The 13,159-nt window shown below is 38.6% G+C and overlaps 1 protein-coding gene across 4 annotated transcripts in view; it reads right to left on the bottom strand.

Moving 5' to 3' along the window:
- The window catches only part of LOC124131415, a 106,023-nt gene extending 94,026 nt beyond the window's left edge, over positions 1 to 11,997 (bottom strand). The window contains exon 1 of one of the 4 annotated variants that reach the window (XM_046494689.2): positions 11,714 to 11,997. The gene's annotated coding sequence lies outside the window, so the exon portion shown is untranslated. The remainder of the gene's footprint in view (positions 1 to 11,713) is intronic. The other 3 variants (XM_046494690.2, XM_046494691.2, XM_046494692.2) reach the window with 3 other exon arrangements.
- Positions 11,998 to 13,159: the final 1,162 nt, after the last annotated feature.

Raw genomic sequence — 13,159 nt, 5'->3', positions numbered from 1 at the left:
CACAGAAAGGATAACACTTAAGGCTGTGCAGTTTCGGATAATAACATCCGGTATATGAGCTCCGTGCTCGGTCACCCTATAAATAGTATCACACGTGTTATTGTTTATCAACATGCTCAGTTCATGTTGTTCCATCGAGGCTCGCCCTGAAGATTTTGAAAGTCAGATGTACATCGAATATTGACGATGATTTCAAATCGTACTAACAGTACTTTTGTTTCATATTACATAAACATATTACCCATATTAATTATTATGTAAGTTATAACATACGACAGTTCAGCGTGTCTTCTGCACTATTTGGGCACAAACTAATCGTCCGATTTGTCTTTGTCTCGGAACTGAATAATCGCTTCAGCTAATGTTGTCCTCTAATCAGATAGTTGTCCAGGCATCTGCGGAAGAATGTCGGTACTGCAGAGTCAAATCCATTCCCCTCTCTAAGATTCGTGTCTGCACTTTGTGTGATTTCCTGAGTTCGAATGCTCGATTTGCCATCTTTCCCCTCAGCTTTTTAATGATGACTGCCAGGTCTGTGCGGATACTGGCCGTTATTGACCTCAACACTTGACCACTTTTCAGCACTGCTGTGTATACCCTTTGCCTATCAGATGCAACAACAAATTTGACGACAATAGGCTTCGGCATATTGGGTCTAAACTTATTCGGATCGGTACTTGTTCGAGGTAATCGATGCACGTTAGCAAACAGGATATTGTCGGCCTCGTTGACCCCAATAAGTGTGAAGAGCTCTTTAGTTGCCTGCTCCGCATCTTTTTCGTCTGCTAAACCGTAAATAAGCAAGTTGTGTTTTCGCGAATACATCTCTTGTACCAGTAGTTTGTGTTCAAATTCCTCCTTCATTTGTGAGAGTTCGCTTTTCAACTTTTCAATTTCAGTTTTATTTTCTTTAATTTGTTCCGCATTAAAGTCGACCGCCTCTAGAATTTCACGGGTTTTGTTGTCAAGCTCCTTAATGTCATGTTTAATAATGTTCATTTCACCCATTATTTCTTCTGTTTGAGCTTTAAGTGCGTCTTTTATGAAATTCTTCATGTCAACACTACTCACAGTCACATCGTGTGTCATGGTGGTCGGGCTTGCTGGGGTCGATGTTTTCTCCGTATTTTCCGCACTGGCCCTTGCTCTGGTCACGATAAAGTCGTCTAAACCTTTCGATTGAGCTTCTGTATCCTGTTAAGTTTTATATCCTTTCTTATTACCGGAGAGCTATTTTTTACCGACCGCTCATGAGCGCAGCGCCACCGGAAGTCCAAGTTTTACTACAATTTATGAATGAAATGAGTCTCTTTGTTCTGTGTTGACCTTTCCGACCTTCTGCAAATTAGATTGCCGATCTGGGACGCTAGCAAACTATTAGGCAATCAAATCGTGTAAAATAATCACATGATACATTCTCGTGAAATTTGATACAGTTCTATGTGTTGATATTCCTGAACACACGAGTCACAATGTCAGTCAAAAGGAAACTTATAAGTTTGACTTTGAAACCAAAGCAATGAGGAAGCCTGATAGTGTAACTCATTGTTATTTTGACTACCAAATCAACCAATCACGCATAGTGTTGTTTCTGAAGACAGCGCTTGCAGGTCATATTTTGTTTTCATATCCGAGAGTTTAATAACCAATAAAGTCATGTATAACTTGACCGGCCATATGTATCTAAGTTCTAAAATTATGGAGGTATATACATGCTAAGAACATGGAGACCACAGTTCATTTCAGTCTGTAAGTGATTCATTAGAAGTTCAACTCTTCCGGCACCTGTTAGGACCATCCGAGTTTTCTTTTCAGTTTACAATGTTAAATCGTTCACCATGTGGATTTAATTACCAATTGATTACAAGATAACGGCACATCTGGGTCCCCCTGCGGATGGCTGTGGTAAGGGTCTCTAATCCCGGAGCCTACCGGACAGACCAGGACGTAAACTTTCCTTTTTTTGTTTTTACTCATGGGATAATGGAAGCAAATTTTTAAAATAATTAAGAATTCTGTTTTGCGGGTGAAATAGTCCATCATGCGAGAGACTTGGAGATTTCATCAAATTGCTGGAGTCTCCCGCAAAATGTGGGATGGTTGACAGGTCTGATGATGTGCAAATCCTGCAGCGGATCGAAATATCAAGACATTTAACAAACCGGATGTTGATTTCGTTACGCCAATTTTGATTTGACTATGCATAGACTCGTTGGGCCAGCCAAAAACATAACTCCATAATTCCAGCTAAGTTCAGCAAGGATGGAAACTGGACTCTCAAAGTCCCTATGCCTCGGGAAGACGATTTTCAGTGAACAATAGTTTGTCTTAGACCTGGTTCATGTTTACAAAGGAAACAATCACAATCTGCTGATGATGAAAAAGTCGCGGTGAACGATGCAATTTATGCAAGCTTCTTAAAGGTTGGGTGATGTTCTTAATCAATTCAACTGAATATCATAACAAGCCTATATAGTTTTCATTCTATGACTGTTCTCGAAATTGTACAGAAACAGCTTTTTTAAAACTTTCTGACATGTACATACCTGGGACCCACATATGTACAATACATGTATTCTTTAAAAAGGGTTCTGTCCTTTCCACAATGATCATGGGTGATTTGATCAATCAAAAAGATGTACCCGAGATCACCTATATATGCTAGTTTGGAAATTCAATATTCAGAGCAAATATACAATATTTTGATACATTAGGTCCTAAATAATGCTGTGATTTAGTAACGCATCAGAAATGGTGAGATTTACGATGTTCCTGACTTTCAGGGATCATTTTCAGTAATTTTTCTTTGCCTTAAATGAGACTGGAAGATACAACAGAACAGGGACTTTCCCACAGAATAGAACACCTTAAAGAGAATGTGTGTGCATCATGTATTTTGAATTGTATGTGACTTCATAGTGAGGGCGGAAGAAGGTAGTTGAAAGGTGACATTTCACACATTGAGCAATGTATGCAATGCTGTTATTTTTGTAGATTAACAGAAAGAGCAGACAGTATATGTAAGAAGAATCACATATCAGCCACTGAAAACCTTTGTCATGCACAACTGCACCGGTACCTGTAGACCACACACCCAAATATGTTTATTTTGGAAGCCGATTACAGAGTGTGTGATTTCAGCACTTTCACTTTCACTTTCACATTTAAATACTTTCCTTGAACATTATCAATTTTCCTTTCTTGGAAATTGACTAAATATGTATTTATGAAAATTGATATTCGCAACAAAATATCCATATCCCCCCTTTCAACTATGTGCATTAAAAGGTTTATCATATGTCTGATTATACCCCAAAGAGGATAATCCTAAAACTTGTGAGTCTAAACTAAAATGATTCCCTATATTCTTACAATCGCCTCTGTGGTCTAGTGGTAGAGCGTCCGCCCAGAGAAAGAACTTTAGGGTTCGACCTCCAGCCGCATCATACAAAAAGCTGTTCAAAGATGGTACTTGTTGTTAACCTGCCTGGCTAAAACAAGTACGGGTCAGCTCGAAGACAATTTGAGTGGGGTATTCATGTTATGCTGTGGCATGTTATCTTAGTGGGCTAGCACTATAAAATTGGCATTAGTCCGGACTAGTACAAACACACACAAACAAACAAACAAACAAACAAACAAACAAACAAACAACACACACACACACACACACACACACACACACACACACACACACACACACACACACACACACACACACACACACACACACACACACACACACACACACAATAATCTTGAACGAGTCATTCAACCCCTTTTCACCTGACCCCTATTATTTAAATGTTTTCTATACCTTCCAACGATGTGAATCAGTAACAATAGACAGATCTTTTGATTTGATAGCAATGTTTCATAGAAAAAATAATAATACCATAACAAAATAGCAAACAAATTAAACAACTTACGAATTGATATATGATGCTTTGTTTGCTTGTTTTCTTAATAAACACAGCATTAGCAGCTAGTCCCACTCGGTCAGGGTACAATGTCACACAATCAACCAAGTCACCAGGCTGACCACCTGATCCATTTGCTCACTTGCACAGGTTGCTGGGGACCCATTTGCACCAGGAATCCAACAGTGTTGTATGATATATGATATCTGATTAACTAACTTCATCAGAATTGTTTTAAGTCCATCACAAAATCTGAACATTCCAAAAACTAAAAAAAAAGCAAATGGCACCAGTTCAAGACTTGCCTGATGGGCTAACATTGGTTCACAAAGAAATATCGTACAGTTAATGAACTTCACTATAGAAGTTAACCCTACCTTCATTTCAAGTTCAACTTCTTGCCTTGGAAATGCAAAAACATACAACTTTCAACAATTCCTGGTTAACAAAGGACACCATATCAGCATTCGCTTGATGTGTATTCAAAGATTCACAAAGAAATGAGAAACAGTTTAAGAGTATTGCTCTGGAAACCATCTCTAGACTAACTGGAAATACATTTCAACTTTCAAAATTCCTACATTGGAAAAGGCACCATTTCAATGCATGCCTGGAATACAGCTAAAAGCAGCCAAAAACCATACTCATTCACTCATTCACTTTTCCAGCTCTATGACAGAGTCCTATAAGTAATCGAGGCTGTACCAGACAAATCAGAGGTTGATATCATGAGCAACATGATCCACCCATTATGGGTGTGATGACACACAATCCACAGAGGTACCAAGCCTGACCACCTGATTATTAAGTCACCTGTAACAACTGAGCACAGGTTGCTGGGGTGTGGAGTCCCTGCTGGCCAAATCCTACTATCATCACTATTGTGGGTATTTGATCTCAGGATAAACTTTTAGCTGCAGTCTGCATTTACATGAGAGACCACAACAAATTATCAAAGCACTTATTAGCAGTCAAGGTGAAGATTTAAACTAAACATGACAATGAGAGAAAGCCCTGACAACACCAGAAATGCACAAACACAAAAAGAGTTTAATAGGATATGGAGCCTCCATATAATGGAGGTATTATGAAGAAAATGATATTGTATTCTCTCTTCTAGCTAGTGGGTCTCATGCTCCCAAATATATTCCTGGCAAATTTGTTTGTTTCCTTTCAATCTGAACTTTCAGTTTCGATGTCTTTAAAAAAATCTTATACACTCATGTTGTAAAGTTTTCAACACATTTGGACAACAATTTACTGAAGAGAAGTATGTAACAAACGTTACAGCCTGGCGCCTCACTGGCAGCTTGCAATGATTGTTGAGTGCACACTGATCCCTTAACAGTAGGGGGGACTACTGGTCTGGAGATCACCATTGCCATAACTATTGATATTGAAATAAACTATTGCAATAACTATTGATATTGCAAGCAACTATTGTGATAAATATGGATAGTTTTTAGTGTATCATTTTAGATAGATTTTAGAGTTGAATTAAACCTTGAAACTGAAGTTTCCTTTGAATGTGATAACCATAACAACAAATAAAAAGTCAAGTTTGAGATATGACTGATTTGTTTTTTCTTTACCCGAATAGTTTTAGAAAAAGAAACTTCCACATTACCATGGGTAAATTTCTACCACTCATGATCAAAAGAAAAACAAATTTGAACAGCATTTGACTCAATCGCATGCTATGGTAAATACAATCAAAACTATCCATATTCCTAACTGAAATCGATACTATTGATCGGAAACTGATTTAACAATTGATTTATTGACTTTAAGTGCTTACCAATAGCAATAAATCAATATTTCTGTTTATTGTGACACCCCTAATTAACAGGGTTAAAAATAGCGCTTTGAGCATGCCCCTGTCTAGTGTGGAAATATGCCCAATATAATGGCCTATTATTATTAGTCATGAGATGCTTTCATGTTTTAACAATATAAAGTATTTAGATGAATTAGATCTGATAACATGCACAGAAATGGAAGAAACCTTGATTGTTTGTAAGTACCAAAATTAGCATTGTAAGTAATAAGTCAGGATTTCATAATGGTTCCTGTTCAAGGTCACTGGCATCTAAAATAAACTAATAATCTAATAATCTATAAACACAATCCCTGAGTGCATGTCAACTTTCATTCAGCTTAATTAAACACATGATGTCAGGAGAAGATTTCTAATTATGACACTATAGATTTAAAGCTTGTTGCATTAATGAAAGGCTTCATTGAGTCTGAAAGAATGAATTCTCAACAAAATAAGATTTGTTTACCAAAGAAGATTTCATGTATACTTTTGTTGATGATCATGATGGGGTGCAAGTTACTTCCTGTCGCTGTTTGTGAGTGAGTCATTTGGACTTAAAAGCACTTTTAACAAGATTCACGCAACATCAGGCATGTCAGCTTTATGTGGGAGGAAAGCCCGAAGTGATGTTGGTTGGTTGGTTGGTTGGTTTGTTGTTTAACGCCGCACTCAGCAATATTCCAGCTATATGACGGCGGTCTGTAAAAAATCGAGTCTGGACCAGACAATCCAGTGATTGATATCATGAGCATCGATCCACGCAATTGGGATCGATGACATGCACCAAACCAAGTCAGCGAGCCTGACCACCCGATCCCGTTAGTCCCCTTTTACGACAAGGATAGTCACCTTTTACGGCAAGCCTGGGTTGCTGAAGACCTATTCTACCCCGGAATCTTCACGGGTCTCCGAAGTGATGTAAGTATCAGACATTTACCACTTTGGTGACACCCATGAGCTTGTGTATGGTCATCTTCCTGAGGCAAGAGAATTAACTGACTAACAAAGTCCAGTTTCCACCCTTACCGAACTAGGCTGGTATTATGGAGTTACATTTTGGCTATGCATAGTCCAATAAAAATCGTGCACCGAAATCGAAATCCGGTTCGTAAACTGTCGTGCAGATTTCCGATCGATTGCAGGATTTGCAAAGCATGTGCACTGCCAACTCGTTGTCAGCATATATTTTCCAAATCTTTTCATGTTTTTAATCAAGGTGCTTAAGTGATTTGATGCATTTCGCGATGTAAGACCTGTTTTATCACAATATAGATCTTGATTATCCATCAGATCGTCCTGACTGGGCGCCACCATTTTGTGTGAAGCAAACCCAAGTGATGGAATCTGATTGGTCCACAGGAGAGGCTTAAAAGGGTCATAACTGGTAATAGCCACTGGTGGCGCTACGATGGAGTCCAGTAATTCCAGCCTAGTTCGGCAAGGGTGGAAACTGGACTTTTAAAGTCAGTTAACTCTCTTGCATCGGAAAGATGGTGTAGGGTGCTGACAAATCTAGATATATATAACTGAGGTGATTGTTTCTGGAGTGCTTAATAGTCTGGTCATTCTGTAATTTAACCGCACGAAAATTGCAACAGAATATTTTACGACTGTTTCCTTTAAATTGAATGTATTTGAGTTTGTATTAAAAAGTCTACCAAAATCAACCTTCGGGAAAATGGTTAATTCCCGCATTAAAAAAGATAAAAACCAAGAGGAGAATATGGCATCTACGGGCCGCCGTACATCAAGAAGAGCTCACAAAGGGAGATAATTCGTTGTGATCCTGCTAGTGCCTTGGAAAATATTCAGAAAAAAAACAACAATAACGGAGCCGTATTATTTCATGGTAAGTTGACAAATACACATTTATTTAAAAATGTAATTAATAATGATGAAAATAATAGCAGTTGGCTTCTAATATACTTCTAACATGCCCATCAACCATAAATTGTGTAGCGTCGTCTGCTATGTAACTACGGCCGCACCAGCAGAGAACACGACCGATAACCATATTCCTGTCTTTTAAAAATTCATCCAACATTGTTACAATTATTAGAAACATAATTATATGAAAAATTATCACGAAAAGTGGACCCTCCTTGATAAAATAAAAAATGTATGGAAGCCCATGAGTGACATGATGTATAATCATTTGCGTAATGCGTACGTAATTTGCAATTCATTAAATTCATCACGTTTTACAACCAATCTTGACAATATTGATATCGGAAGAAGTTACCTATTTCTAAAACACCCGATATTGACATTTCTCGTCTTGAGTGCATTTGTTTTACTGTTTAAAGTCACAAAATTAACTCTTTTAACCAACTTGTAACTTTTTTTTTGTCTGGGAAATTGGTGAAAAACGGAACCAGGAAAATTCAGCAAATGCAGATGTAATTACTTGAAATATATAGGAATTTTAACAACTTTACTCTCTTTTGGCACGATGCTGTAAGACATTTTTCTTCTTTCAGAATTACGGCTACCATTCTGGAACTGCATGATCTCAGACAACAGCGCCAGTGGATTCTGTCCCCGTTTCTTGACTTGAAACTAAATTTGTAGCAGGAGTAGACCAAATACTGTCCCCAAAGATTGTTTGGAATACAGCGAGGTGTTTATTCGCCGAAGGCCCGGGTTCAATTCCCCACATGGGTGCAATGCATGAAGCCCATTTCTGGTGTCCCTCAGGGCAATCTCATTAAAATCAAATCTTTGTACTCGCTACCGCCAAACAAAGATCTGAGGACATCCCATTAGGGGTCGTGTCAGAACGACCCTTCATCCGACCAATCAGAGCGTCGCTTACCAGATCATGAAAGTGACAGTCGGAACGTGTTTTTTTAATCATGCAACCACGAAACACGGGGTATTCCGAACGACAGTTACGGGTTTTATGATTATATCCATACTATCTAGGCCATCTATAAGCCATTCCAGAGTGTTCATCTTATCAGTTTTAATTTTTTAAATCGAGAATACGTCAAAATATGTTTCGAAGCGTAGTCGCCAGTTTGAAACTAGTGTCGTAAAGCTCGAGAAAGCTGCCTTCTGATTGGCTAATGTCGATTTCTTGTCAGTCATTTCATTGGTCGGTCAAAATTCGAGAAAGGTCGTTCTGACGTGACCCGTAATGGGATGTCCTCAGATCTTTGTTTAGCGGTAGCGAAAACTAAGATCTGATTTTAATTAGATTGCTCTCGGGGGCACGGGTCGCCCAATCGTCTAAGGCGCCGCGATTCGCTGTGCAAAGTTGCGTCCCTTGGGCACCCCAGAAACCTATGATTGTGGGTTCGAATCCTGGTTCGCCCCGATTAAGTTTCTAGGTTTGTCAGCACCACACCCGTGCTCGTGGGTTTCACCTAAGAGGTAAACGTCTAAGACCTGCATCACTTCATGGCTTTCCTTCCACATTAAGCTGACACACCGTGATATAACTGAAATAATGTCAAAAGCGGCGACAAACCCAACTCACTCACCCAGGTGTCCCCCGCCTTGATATAACTGGAATATTGCTAAAAGCGGCGTAAAACCATACTCACTCACTCACTTGAGCGTTTGCCATATTGCTATGCTATGCAATAGTCTATGATTATCTTGTACTTATACTCAAATTGAATAGATTCGTTCACTAAAATAAATGAATCTATAGTCAGTATAGCCTGTGTTCACTCAGCGTATCAGCGACAGTAATAGATAACCGGCTGACATGAGTTTCGCTGGGGCCCCTTTCACCAGAATAGACTATAGTCGGCCAACTACCCATGCGTTACCAAGTTCCAGTTCTTTATGATATTAACATATTTATTTCCATAAAGTGGAGGGATTGGCAAACAAGCAAATTTTGCTTATCTCAATGCCTCTCCCAAACATGATACACATACAAATTACAATGTATTAAAGTGATATGAGAAATAGCATACATGATATAATTGACATTAAAGATGATTATTGTTCTGTAAGTGTTTTATTACTGGATTATCTTTTGAAACTACAGCTACGTTATATTATTTACATCTAGCACAATTACATCACAGTATCATATATAATTGCCGTAAAAGCGAATGTGCTTGTCGTTAAAGGCGACTACTAACGGGATCGGATGGTCAGACTCGCTGACTTGGTTGATGCATGTCATCGATCCCAATTGCGTGGATCGCTGCTCATGATGTCAATCACTGGATTGTCTGGTCCAGACTCGATTATTTACTGCCCGCCGTCATATAGCTGCTAAATTGCTGAGTGCGGCATTATACAACAACAACAAAATTAACTTCTGAAATATGCAACCAATATACTTACTTAAACAAATGAGTGTTCAACTATCAGTAGTTGTGAATAAGCATCGGAGTTTATAAAAGTTAAGATTTATGCGACAATAGTTTGGTAATAATTTTCTTTCAAATCTAAAACAAGTATACTGGAACATATGATATTCATTTCCCCTTGTACGCGAGTCACAATTCGGGCAGAGTCTCAATCAAAGGAACATTCTGCCACGACCCGTTTCTACGGACAAAATAGTATTACTTGTACGAAATTGTAATACTTGTATTGAAGGACACTTGACTTATCAAAATCATCCATTGTCTTTGGAATTATATAAACGTCAAAACTTGCATCCAAATAACATAAAATAGCAAATATTTCAGTCGGAGGCTTGGAGGCTTGCTCATTGTTACCTCAGACTGTCACTGGCTACAATTATAAATGGCTATGTATGACTGCCCCACACACACACACACACACACACACACACACAATTAGGTGATTTCTTCCACAATTAGTACATTAAGTTTTTAAAATGATATATTTTCTTACATTTGAATATAATATGTATGACTTCATTCCATTATGGGAAAATCTATGGCAACTTCTCGGCCACTCTTCATATATGTCCTCTATTTGACCTTGAACTATTATAATGAATTTAATTGTCCCTGTGATATTTTTTATAAAGTAAATAAAAGTTGTATACCCATATTGTTCTTTAATTTAGTTATATTAGAAAGAAAACTATAATAAATTTGAATCTCTTCCTTCCTACAAATATCCAAGAATACGAAAATACGAATTATATCTTGTGACCTTGAGAAAGGTCATTCCCATGAGTTGATTTTGGTAGACTTTTTCTTCCTGAAAGCTGACATGCTACCAAATAACATAAAGTATGAATTAATTCTGTTGCAATTTTCTTGAGGTTGGCCATTTTTTTCGACCAAAATGACCAGACTATAAGGGACGCGACTCTGCAAAGCGAGTTGTGGCACCTTAAACGACTGGGCCACCCGTGCCCCCCTGTTGCTGCTGAGACACATAATCAGTGAAGTGAGGTGAAAAGGGTTTTAAAATCACGTTCAAGATTATTGCACTAATAAAGCAAGTGCATACATTTGTGTGTGTGTGCGTGCGTGCGTGCATGCATGCATGTGTGCATGTGTGTGACTGCTTGTACCACAGTTTAACATGGAACTTGTTTTATCCCCTTTATGCTGTGGGCCAACCTGGGTAACACAAAGTACCATCTTAAAAAACTTAAATTGGTGTTACAGGGCCAGGGATTGAACTACCTATATTCCCCGCCCCAGTCAGACGCTCTATCCACAAGACCATGCAGGGGTCAGATGTGTAATATGACATAGAGTGGTGAAGTGATGGAGTTACTTCCTGGTGTATCTGGTTGTTAAACTGTTTTGATCTATATATATCATGCCTTAAAAGTCAAATAGTCAAGGGCAATCAGTTTCGTTCTGCTGCTAATGTAACTGTTATGTTAGGCATAACAGAGCAGGAAGAACTGTGTGAACTTTCTCCAACTGTCCCAAACCCATCCACACACACCTCAAATAGCACAAAGTCTCCAGAAACAAAACCAAACCTTCAATTCATGATCCTCTGATATTGTTTTTAAAAAATAGACATTCAATGTATTGTTGGTCATTTAATTGACTTTTAATTCTGTTCTTACCTACTGTCTGTGATGTTTATCAAATGTCCTCACTCAACAAGCGCTTCGAATTCTCATCATTCGGGATCCGTGAGCGACACAATGCTATCCCGGTGCCAGCGCTAAGCTGTTTGTGTCGCTGAGCGGTGGCTGCGTGTGGTTCCTTGTGACTCAACTTTGTGTACGGTTTCCACAAGCTGTAGATCTTGGTTTCAGAAACACGTTTCTGACATCTCTGCGTGAGCTTTTTGAAAATTGGATTGCGGGAAAACCCACTCTACTTTTAGACACATCTCCGCCTTTTGTGTTCCAGTTAATTCATTGGCCAACGGTAAAGAGACCGAACTGTCATACATTAACAAGGATTTTATGTCTGCTTCAGTAATTACTCCGTCAAGCAGGTCAATGCGCCACATACGCAGAGACCATACCGTATCTCACACAACGTACGAGCAGAGGCCATTATATATTTATTTCTTTACACAGGGAGGTGTCCTGTCGGAGTAAAAGGTTTGATTTCAATGAGATTGTCTATTTGTATTAATGGCCTCAAGTTCGGGATAAAACTGTGACTGGAAGGGAGCTAACTCGTCATGGCCTAAGTGAGGCTTGCTACCCTCGATTAGTACTCTGGTTGACGCTCTAGCAATGACTCGTTTGGTCAGAAAAATCCTAGAGCTTCGAATGTATAGCTGTCAGTGCAACAGATGCTGTATCGATACACTCTATCACCATTGAAATGTGTAAATCGAGTACAAGTTTTATGTATTTTACACATAAACTTATTGTTAAACGACAACAAACTTTTATGACGTCACTTTCGGGATTTCCCGCAGCCGGGATAGACTCGTCCATACAATTATGCATGGCTCAGTTAGAATATAGTCGGTTTCGTTTGAGCAATAACCATATACATTCTCATTTATAGACACGTTTACATTGCAGTCTTTTTCAATGGAAGAATAATTTGATGAACACAACATTCTTTGGCGGCCTGTGTTGTGTATTAATTTACATTAGCGAGTCTCGTATTTAAACATCTTAGACATTTTGAACATTTTGCTTTGTTGTATTCCACTAGCATAGTAGAACGCACAACAGGCTAGATAACATGCACACATGGAATAGTCATGTAGATTTTGTTCGGTTAGTCGCTTTGATTAATTCTTCTTTTCTTTTTTCTTTTTTGGTATTCTTTTGCTCATTTTAAAATCATCTATTATTTGTTCCGACCTTTACATTTTGAGGAAGGAAGTTAGCTGGCCAGTCACGACTCCTTGCTATGTCTCCTCTGAAACTATAATGAATCTTCTTCAAGCCATGCAAGAAGGAATGTTCATCTTTGTGTAGATGTGAAGACTCACACTGGACATGCCCATGGATGTATGTGTGCATGTAATACATATCCATGCCACTTTGAAGGCAATCACATTTTAAATCAAATTTCTTGTCTGTCCGTTGCCATGT

The sequence above is a fragment of the Haliotis rufescens genome, unplaced genomic scaffold, assembly GCF_023055435.1.
Source record: "Haliotis rufescens isolate VD_foot unplaced genomic scaffold, xgHalRufe1.0.p SCAF_1, whole genome shotgun sequence".
Lineage (NCBI taxonomy): Eukaryota > Metazoa > Mollusca > Gastropoda > Lepetellida > Haliotidae > Haliotis > Haliotis rufescens.
The sequence above is the reverse complement of the archived record's forward strand: the minus strand, read 5'-3'. Positions and strand labels throughout refer to the sequence as shown.